Here is a 9,221-nt window from a genome sequence, read left to right as displayed (position 1 = left end):
TTGACACAATATAATAGATCAATTATGTGCATTTTATTGAGACATTAAGCCAGTTTCACTTTACTTTCTCCAATATTATCTCGATATATTTCGATGTGACTACGAGATTGTTTTTATCTCTTTTTTTAGTCAAAGTGTCTAACCAGCTAATTCATAACATATATGGTGGTAGCATAGAAAACTCCTCGTCAAATAAATTCACTTAGCCAAATATTGAAATTCAAATAAAATTCTACAATATTTCATCAAATTAATTTTGACTATCATAAAATGCTCATGAAATCTAAATTGTTATATTATTAGATGAGATATTGAATAAGACAAATATTTTGACATATATTTGAATGATATCTCATATGCATATCTTAATTACATTATTCGTATCTCTTCTCAAGATTTTTAAAATACAATAATTAATTTTGTATGTCGTTCCACAAGATATAAAATATTATAAAACAAAATATAAACTCGATAGAAGAAAATTTGTTTTGTTTCAATGAATAATATAATATTATGTTCTAAACGCAACAAATGAGATTGAAACTATATCATCCTCATGACATGATGCACAATATCATTATTTCAAAGCTTCCAAAAAATGACGATCAAGATGACTTTCTTGAATTGCGTCAAATTAAATGAGGACACAATTCTAAGATATAACCATTTGAAGAAATTTCAAGTATTTTTCTCACAGTAATTGAGAAATAGTTGTTAAAAATTTATTAACCTTATAGCTATATGTTGATAATATCGATACTAAATATATAAAATGATATCACAAATATCACAATATTTGAAGAAGGTGCAACACCATTCATTGGTTATGTTGTTGAAGAATATATATGTTATACATACTTTTAGTCACAAGTGAAAATTTATCACGAGCAAAAGCATTTTTTCTTAAGAGTTATAGTTGATGATTGTCAAAAGCTGAAAAATCATTTAACAACAAAAAAATATTCGGAAAAATAAGATTATCAGATAAAAACAATGTAGAAAACCGAAAAAATATCGTGATAAAGAAGCAAACTACGAGTATGTTAGATCCCGGATAAATATTGTAAATAACATAATAGATGTTAAAGACGATCAGATACTTGCTGAGCATACCAAAATAGTTATATGCATATTATAACAAACTACGACAAAGAGTTGTTGAGTTGTCAAAATCAACTAAGAAGCATATTGAAAAGTGTGTCAAGTGGATAAAATAATTTCACTGATTCATATACCGTCTATGATCATGATTTTTTATTTTTTATGGCTTAGTTTGTTTCAGTTGATAAATGTTATTAGCCATGTTTTAATTCATTTAAATATTATCAAAATTTCGTACATATATTTTCAGCAGTTTAGGTTTTTACGTGCAACGCACGTGCATTTTTCTAGTATCTACAAAAAAAAGAAAGAAAAAAAGAAAAGAAAAGAAAGTAGACCAAATCAAGAGCTTCATATATTATACACAAACTTCTAATTAACATATAACAGTAATAACCATGTTTCCTCAGATTTAATAGAAAGGGAAACAACTAAGGTATAATTCAAGGGAATCAGAACAAGCTGTTTCTCTGGTATAACTCGTAATGAAAGCTAGTGATACGTTAAAGCGGGCAGTTGTTAAAATGTATATAGCAGCAGTTAACGTTCTTGCTCATACAGTGTACGCCTGCTGAATCGTATCTATATCAAGACCCTTCAGCCTCACCACTGATTCGACGTGTCCTTTCAATGTATGCAGCTCCCTTAACCTGCGTGGAACGACAGAAAATACATTAGGAATATGGGATTCTCATTTGGGGGTTTTAGAAATACATCGTCGCAACAGGCCTGAGCAATAGCTGCAAGAACTTGGAAAAACCGGTTCTGTTTCTGGAATCAGATTGGCCTAGATATAAGTCATCCAAGTTAAAGATATAGTGGCATGTATGGACTCATGGCAATAGTAGGAAGCAAGTTGGATGAATGTCAAGTAATTACGAGCTGTTAGTAATAGAGGGTGTAGATCACTTGAATTCGGTAAAACATGTTGAAATCTACAGCTTCATGGCTCTCAGTAAAAATAATAATTATTCAATCCCCATTCAAAATTATCGAATCCAAGCCCTGATTGAATATTATCTTGTCTCAAAATTCAGTCCAAATTATTTAATTCGATAACTCACGAGTTTTATATATTGATAAAATTTTATAAATACATTTAAGACTAAACAAACTTATGATCTCCAATTGAGCTGCAGTTTTACTCAAGTTCATTTTCAAGCCCCGACTCAATGGAGTTAGAATATAAAAATATTGAGTAGTATTTGACTCAACAGTTCTGTTCAATTTGTTTGCAGCCCTTTCTTGAGTCCTGATTTGGGAGTCTTGCACCACTAGGCAAAAATTTAACAGCAAAGGTCATCCTTACCTAGCAATTTCAGCTCTTCGTTTTGCTTCCTCGGCCAACTGATTGAGTTCCGAAAAATTTGTAGTTTCGTTAAACAATTTGGTATCGGGAACTTGCAGCCCGTGAAGGGTCCTTTGTGCGTGTGCCCATTGAAGCTCACGCTGTTCTTTTCCAAAATCTTTTTGCCTTGTAAAGGCAATCTGCACACAAGAACAAACACGAATAAGGTGCAGATGAGAGAACTTTTAAAGCAGTATAGCTTTCACGTTGCTACTTGCCCGTTGCTCAAGAACAAGATCCCAAGCCCTCCCACTGAGAGCATATCGTATTAGAAATTTGATAATATCAAGCGGGATATAGAAAACGATATTATAAAGCCAAATTACTCCAGCCCAACCCCATCCAATTCCTTCAATAGCTGAAAAGCTCCAATTTGCATACACAGCAATCAGTGTAGCAACCTGCTTGATGCAAAGTAGTAGTGGTCAAGATTGTATTTCCAAAAATCAAAAGTTCCATTCAAATGAATTGACTGAGATAGGAACTAACCAGTTGGGCAATAAAAAACGCGGCTACAAGCAATAAACCAGGACGCTCGACATATGACCAGCTTCGGGATCTTGTAACAAATATTAGAGCTTGACTGATAGTGCTCACTTGAAGATATACTGCCGAAGCAAGCTTTCTAAAGTCATCATGAGCAGTTTTTTCAAGTGTTGACACCCCAAATATGCGCTGGAGGTTGACCAAAAATAATAAGATGGATGAAAAGTTCCATAGATATCTCTGAGTTTTGCGTACTTGAAGGAATGAATGAAACTTGAAGTAATGCAGAAAAAGTGAACGTCAAAAGATACATCAACTGGAAAGATTATGCTACCGGAAAGAAGTCTGTTTTATAAGCTGCCCAAAAGAAAATGACAGTCATCATGGCCAGGTAACCACCAAGGATGATTCCCGTTGCAAAAATTTCAGCAAGCTTCCAGCTGTCCGGAAGTGGAGATGGTTTAACTCTATCTTTAGATATTGTCATAATGGTACCTATATGAAGTGTATGAAATAAGATCGTATTCATTATTAAACAAGTCCAACAGGTAATTCAGACATCTATTGAAGGTGCATTAATGAAAACAAAACGATTTGTGCCCCTACAAACATCAGTTTCCTAAAATTTTACCAAGAATGTGAAATGGTTAATCTTGATACATGATCTGATTTCAAATCTTGTGCACACAAAAAGTATAGATGCATAAAAGCTCATCCAAAGATCCGATATCTGAACCTGTCAAACAGGAGGGGCAGTGGGGATGAATGAGAAAAGAGGGTTCAGCAAAACAAACCATCATTGAGTATTGCAATGATTAGCACCATAAAAGGAGGAAAGTCGAATTCCCATATTAGAGCCAGCAGCATGAAACCAAGCTGATCCATGAAAATTAAAGATACCACAGATTAAGAAAATGCAAAAATGAATTGAACTGTAGATCTGGAAGGGCATGATAAACTTACCACAATACGTATTGTAATCGAAACAGCATAAATCTGCAAATGTAGGAGAAAAAATTGTGAGTTCAAGATAAGTAGTATTTATAAACGTCAGCAAGCCATGAAATCATGCTAAACAAACATAAGAAGTAAAACGTTCAGCTTGATTATACTGTCGAAATTAACATAACTAGTCCTACCGTGTAATTTTTCATCCTCTGGAAGATTGCCCGACTAGTTAAAACAGCGCTAATTATAACACTGAGACCAGGTTCAGTAAGCACAATGTCAGAAGCACTGCGAGCCGCGTCTGTTGCATCAGCAACAGCAATCCCAATATCAGCCTTCTTCAGAGCAGGAGCATCATTTACTCCATCTCCGGTCATTCCACAGATATGTTTCCTGGCTTGAAGACGTTTTACTATTTCGTATTTGTGCTCTGACAGATACAGAAGGTGAGCAAATTAATGAACAGAGGTTTGGAAATAAACTCTTATCCGAGTATCAAATTATAAAACGAGGGTACATTGAAATTCCAGAAAAAAACAATTTAAAAGGTACCTGGGAAAACACCAGCAAAACCGTCAGCTTTCTCTATAAGCTCATCAATTGGCAAAGCGGCAATCGATTCATCCTTATTCTGACCCAACAAAGCTGATGAGGGATACATATTAGTTCCCATTCCCAACCTCCGTCCTGTTTCCTTGCCAATGGCCAGTTGATCCCCTGTCAAAAGCAGCTCAGTACTTTTGAAACTGTTGAAACCAAAATGTGACAGTACAAAATAATGACAGTGACACATGAGGTAGTAGAAACTGTGCAAACATAGGTATAGCTTGATACATAATAATCAAGAAAATTTCTCAAGTTTAACAACCAAAAGTTATAAGATAAACTTGAAAATCAACGTCTACCAGTTATCATTTTGACATTTACTCCAAGATCCAATGCCCTTCTTATAGTTTCCGCACTATCATGTCTCGGTGGATCAAAAAGTGGCATGAGACCAATGAATTGCCACGGGCCTCCTGGGTTTTCTTTTGTTCTTACCGGAACTTCCTGGGAACGGGAGCAAATGCAGAATAAACCATCAAAATTTAGCAACGATTTGATATCATAACAATTATCGACGGACATCTTACTATTCCCCACTCCAAATTAGGACAGAAAAACATGGTAGCAAACTAAAATTCTGATAAATTTTACCTGGTATGCCACAGCAAGTGATCTTAAACCTCGTTCTGCAAACTTGTCAATCACAGCATGAACCCTTCGCTCTATCTCTGACTTATTGCGTGCAAGGTTTAGAATCTAAATCCATATTTGTGATTAAAAAAAACTAAGGATCAACATGGAATTAATAAACAAATAAACCGCATAAAAAATGTAGATTGTACCTCTACTCAGGTGCACCTTTACTGACCCTGTGCATATTACCTTCACCATCTAAGTAAGTCAATGCCGTACGCTTGTCAGTAGGGTTGAAATTAAGGAAGTGTACTTCTCGTATTCCAGCACGTGCCTGTTTCAAGACAGCATTTCAAGAAAGTGGAAATAGTTATCGCATATTAGACTTATAAACTAGCAGAGAGGCACCTCCTTCGGATCAGCCAGCATCCCAACTATAGCACAGTCTATGGCATCCTGGTTTTCTGTACGAGAAGCTCGAGCTGCCATTAGCACGACAGTATCTGCATCGACGCCTTTCGCAAAAACCTGTAGAAAAGCATTGAAAATATAGAGTTGCAATCCGATTTGCAATGTAATTAACTAAAATTTCAGCAGAAAAATGTCGCATGAACCTCAATGAGATTTTTGTCAACTGTAAGCTTGTTCAGTGCTAAAGTCCCCCGTTTTATCGCTGCAAAGCACATCCATGCCAGCCATCTCTTCTATAGCAGTCATTCTCTTTGTAATAGCTCCCTTCACAGAGATTAAAACTCCATTGTAAATTTGAATGCTAAAGAAAGCAAAAAATAAAATTGCCAATAATAAAGGAAACCTGTTGAGCCAGACGATGAGAACCAATGGCCATTGTAACAGAAAGGACGGTAGGCATAGCAATCGGAATTCCTCCAATGAGAAGCACAAGTAGATTGTCAATCCCAGGGCGATATTTCCGATGCTGAATAGGGTACATAACTACAATCTCTATAACCATTCCCACCGCGATAGAGCAAATGCAAAAGTTCCCAATTGCAGTTAAAACCTAACAGATGAATAATAAAACAAATTTACAAAAAATAAAAAAGGGATTGAGAAATCCTGAACAAGTTTCAAAACTTGCCTTTTGGAAATGCCCCACTTGGTTAGTAGAATCAACAAGGTGAGCAGCCTTTCCGAAAAATGTGTGAACCCCGGTGGCAATAACAATAGCCTCAATTTCTCCTTGTTTGCATGTAGATCCAGAGTAAATACCGTCCCCTGGCCCTTTCGTCACCGGAAGGGACTCGCCCATTAGGGCAGACTGCATAATCAAACTCGATTATATTAAATAAACTATACTCGAAAATTGCATGCAAACCAGCCATAAGCACACAAACACACACCTGATCAATTTTCAGCGGATCACCATCAAGCAAACGAGAATCAGCAGGAATTATATCTCCGAGTTTAATACTGATAATGTCACCAGGAACTAAAATAGAAGCATCTTCCTCACTCCATTTCCCGTCTCTAAGAACCTTCAGACAACAACTATTGATCAGCTAAGCATCACAAATACAAAACTATTCATCAGAAATTCCGATGTAGAAATATCGAACTTTTGCTTTTGGAGCTAGACGAGCCATGAGAGCAGCGGCTGCATTTCCAGCATTGTTCTCCTCGATAAAACTAATTGTGGAGTTAATTACGAGCAAAGTGATAATACCCACAAAGTCTTGCCAATCCGGAGGCTTTCCCTGAAATATGATAACCATAATAATCAGTACATTCCACAGAAATATAGCTCTTAAGCAATTTTATGCCGAGAGGTGTGTCCTTTCTCCCCCATTTGCAAGGGCAATGGACATGATAGCCGCAGCTTCCATGACCCATGAAAGAGGATTCCACATAAAACCCAAGAACTTCAAGAATTTGCTATCCTGAGAAGCACTCAAAAGTGAAAAAAAGTTTTAAATACATATTAAAATCAAAAACTTTATCAGTGAAATCCAAAATCAAATTAAAAGAATCATCAAAAGAAACCTGTCCAAAATCACCACTTAAAGAGATCAAAAAGAAAAACTCGTTCATTTCTCACGTCTCTCAGCCATACTCACGTCAAAAGGGGGAAAGAAAGAGGAGGGGGGGAAAAACTGCATCAGAAGTACATTACCGTAAGGCATCATGACAGAGAAAATAGGAATAAAGGAGGCAACCATAAACTACCATCCAAACACAGAGCCCCAAAAAAACAAATAACTTGAGCAAAATTTTAGCACCTTTTTCTCCTCGAGCTTGTTGTGCCCAAAAATGGTTAATCTCTCCTCCGCAGCCTCATTTGACAGACCCTCCTTCGTACACCTCAGATTCTCAAAAACTTCGTCAATGGGTATTGATGTGATCTCGTTAAAATGGGTGAGCCGGGTACGGGGCTCCAACGGACCAAATCAATAATTTATAATGTTTGGGAATTTGAGTGAAGATAATGCTTTGGATCAACACCTGCAAACAAGAAATTAACTCGTGAATGGGCGCCGGAGGGATGTCCGACGTGGCCACTCCGATGCTTAAGTCAGCAGGTTTTTAGATGAACACAAGCAATATTTGAGGGGAAATATGTAAGTGCTTTTAGTTTAAAGATCTCTGAATCATTAAATGACTTTAATACCTACTATTTATAGTGGAAGAATGGGTAGTTACCTCGATTATCACACCACCTACTAAGTCGGTTTATCATACTAGCTTCTCTCGGACACTCCAAACTCAAGTGGTCCTGACGGATTAGACTGCCTGTATCGATCACACTCGAGTGTGGTGCAATTCTCGAGGTGGCCTGGGTAGTTGGTTACCTGGGTACCTATATGAGAAACCGGGTGGAGGAAAAGTACCCGGGCAGTTGGCTTCTGATCCGGGCTATTCAACCGATAACCCGGGTCATCATTAACCCGGACCTTTACAGGGGTATCACCACACATACTAAAAATAGTCGGGCTAGAGCTTGACTCGCTGTCCCGATCAGTCATGTATGTTTACTCCAAAACATATCCCAGAGTGAATAAGAGCATTGGGTCTCTAAATATCCTGCAGAAGTGAGGAGGTGTCAGGTTTCCATATCTCTCAGGTTTTGAACATTCATCGTTTAGTACTCTCGGGAAATCCAATGAATGTCATTATGCTGCATGCGTTAACAGTGATACCGTCGAAAATTTGTTCGTATTCCGAGGTAATAATGAGCCCGTTTCCTCGATATCCGTACACGTCTTTTCATCTGCTTGCTCAATTTCCTAGATTCCCTCTGATCGTCCGATTGGATTCGGATCGACGGTGGAGACTGATTCCTTCCTATATATATATACAGTAACCCGCTTACCTATTCTCCTACATTCCATCAATTCAGTCTTCAAGAAGTGCAATGGCGGGTTCCAGTGGTTCGAAAGCTCCCGACATGGCAGCTGAGTTCATGCAAGCAGCTTTTGAGAAACGGAAATCTGAATTGGAAGATGAAGTCTTCCAAAAGATCCTCCATTACTGGGAGGAGCTGCAAGGACTTCAGCTTCTTCACGAGTGGGAGGAGGCTATCACTCCTGAGCTGGTGGCCAAGCTTGCAAAGTATCGGGAACGCTTGCAGATTTCTGATACGGAGGACCTCTTTGAGGACGACTTCCTCCTCCAACTATTGCTTCATAAAGAGAGGAGGACACTGCAGAAGATTGCCGACTCCGCTAGCTTTATGAAGGCGTTCACTGGTAGCTCTGTAAAGAGTTTTGTGATTAAGTGGATAGCCTCTGTAGAAGAGGAATTTTTTAATGTAACGGGTAAAGAATTTTCGGAATAATAATAATAAAAAAAATGCTTATCTAGTTGCTCTTATTGCCCGTATTTCATTGTCACCGCATGATATATGTACCATAAAATGAATCAGAATAAATATCCAGAACTGATAATTGACCAACTGAAAAAAAAAAATCGGGCCCTAAAATTCCCCATGCTCAAAATGAAGTACCGGGGCCTTACTCTTCCCGGGATGAAGATAAGATTCCGGGGCCTCAAACCTCCCGGGCTTAAGATAAGATGTCGGGGCCTCAAACCTCCCGGGCTTAAGAGTAAATGCCGGGGCCTCAAACTTCCCGGGCTTAAGAGTAAATGTCGGGGCCTCAAACCTCCCGGGCTATAGTGAGATCTTGGGTAACCCACGGGGTGC

At 37.8% G+C, this 9,221-nt stretch overlaps 1 pseudogene; it reads right to left on the bottom strand.

Moving 5' to 3' along the window:
• Window positions 1–1,434: 1,434 nt before the first annotated feature.
• LOC142540876 (plasma membrane ATPase 3-like) lies at window positions 1,435–7,429 on the bottom strand (annotated as a pseudogene).
• Between the last annotated feature and the right edge of the window lie 1,792 nt (window positions 7,430–9,221).

Source organism: Primulina tabacum, chromosome 3 (genome assembly GCF_025594145.1).
Source record: "Primulina tabacum isolate GXHZ01 chromosome 3, ASM2559414v2, whole genome shotgun sequence".
Lineage (NCBI taxonomy): Eukaryota > Viridiplantae > Streptophyta > Magnoliopsida > Lamiales > Gesneriaceae > Primulina > Primulina tabacum.
Note: the sequence above shows the minus strand (reverse complement) of the source record. Positions and strands in the feature narration are given on the sequence as shown.